Consider the following 1,927-nt stretch of genomic DNA (forward strand, 5'->3'; position numbering starts at 1 on the left):
ATGATCATTTCTATGAGGTCTGTGAGTAGCTACCCTGGAGATGAAGTTTCTGATGGGAATTCAAATTACCTGCCTTCCATGAATTGATAAAAGGTAGATTAAAAACTGGTTTCAGGTCTGAAATGCAACAATTTAATTTTAAAGACTTTAGAAATTTCTGTCTAAATCTTAATCTGTAACATATTTGTGTGTGTGTGTGTGTGTGTGTGTTTGAGATTTTATTGGCTGTATTGACAATCAGTACACAGACATTTCACTTTGTACACAATTCTTAACACACGTACTGGAAATCTAAAAAGCCTTATACTGTGATTCTTTTTCAGTTATTCCAGCGACTTTCCAGCTTTTAATTTGGAGGCAATTTTTTCTTAATAGAATATCAAGTACCAATATCTTTGAATGCTGATTTACTAAGGTTCCACTAGTTCAAAACTTCGTCACACACAACATACTCAAATTTTCCATCTTTCACAGCACATTAAAAAATATTAGGAAAACTAGATTTCCAAACCAAAGATGTTACAGAATACATACGATTCTGACAGCAATGATCCAGTAGTGGTCTTCTTTAGGAAATAATTCTACTAACAAACACAGGAATAGAAGTAATTTAAAATATTCGAGACATTAAATGCAATACTGTGACTCCAAACTGCCATTTAATATGTTTTGTATTGTAGGATATAAAAGTAACCCCCCACCTATGGAATGTTAAGCTGACACCAAAGACAGTCCAAGCCTCCCATAATTCAATATCCCACTATTTTCTGGTTGTACCCAAAAATAAACAACCAGCAAATGATTTCACTTCTAAAAAAAAAATCATTTACACTTAAAAAATGGGATGAGGTGGGATTCCCTTCTTTTAAAAAAATGTTTCTAGAGCTACTGAAAAACTTGCATTTACAAAATAGTTGATAAAAACATTCCTCTGGATTGTACCAGAAGGGAGACGGGACCACTGAAAAGACATGGTGTGTGATGAATCAGACTTGGCTTCTTTCTCTTCTGCTTCATCAGAGGCTGGACTCTCCTCGTTTTTCGTTTCTCCATTTTCTGCAGGTAAATCTTCCTCAGTTTCTTGGTTAGCCACTTCAGCCTGTTTGCCCTTTTGCTCCCCTTTTCCCTTTTTGAACTGATGATTTATCCTTGCCCACCGTCTTCCTGGCCTTGGTGTCCGCCTTGGTAGGAGCAGGCTTGGCGGGCAGGTGGACCAACCTCCGCTTGGGCTCCTCCTTTGCTGCGCCTTCACAGAGCTGACCTTCCTCTTGGGCATCCCCAACATCTCTTCTTGTACCTAACCACCTGCTAGATTTAGACACATGATTTCAAAAAGAAAAGGGGAAAAACATTATTCTGCTATTTTTAGAATAATCCATGGTGGAGTTTTTAGTTGATATGTTGTACATCTTCCCATTTCAATCATTCTAATCTCAGCAAATACACCTCGAATAGTAGAAATATTTACAAGAAAAATCCAAAATGACAGCTGGTTCTTTTCAAGATCGTTTGAGAATTCAAAGGTTTGACAGGAAGGCGACAACGCTTAGATGTGTTAAGTGATGGATGTTTCAGGATTTTCTTGGGTCATGTAGTGAACTAAAGTATTTAGTACTTTTTTTAAAAAAATATTTTTTATAGTAGATGGACACAATAAATACCTTTGTTTTATTTTTATGTGGTGCTGAGGATCGAACCCCATGCCTCACACTTGCTAGGCAAGCACTACCAACTGAGCTACAGCCCCAGCCCCCCTTAGTGCTCTTTGAAGTCTCTAAACATGGTAAGATGGGTAGATCTGGCTGAAAGGTTGTGTAATGTAATGTTTTAGACCCAGCTGCATTTTTGTTGCAAAAAGTTCTTCTTTCATATTTTGCAAAGTAGGATGAACCAGATCTAACCTAGGCTTTGACACTACTGAGCAGGA

General features: G+C 37.5%; 1 pseudogene; it reads right to left on the bottom strand.

Moving 5' to 3' along the window:
• Nucleotides 1–487: 487 nt before the first annotated feature.
• LOC124083706 (non-histone chromosomal protein HMG-14-like) lies at nucleotides 488–1,276 on the bottom strand (annotated as a pseudogene).
• Between the last annotated feature and the right edge of the window lie 651 nt (nucleotides 1,277–1,927).

The sequence above is a fragment of the Marmota monax genome, unplaced genomic scaffold, assembly GCF_021218885.2.
Source record: "Marmota monax isolate L192 unplaced genomic scaffold, Marmota_monax_Labrador192_F-V1.1 WCK01_AAM20220418_F8-fsc00016, whole genome shotgun sequence".
In the NCBI taxonomy this organism is placed as follows: Eukaryota; Metazoa; Chordata; class Mammalia; order Rodentia; family Sciuridae; genus Marmota; species Marmota monax.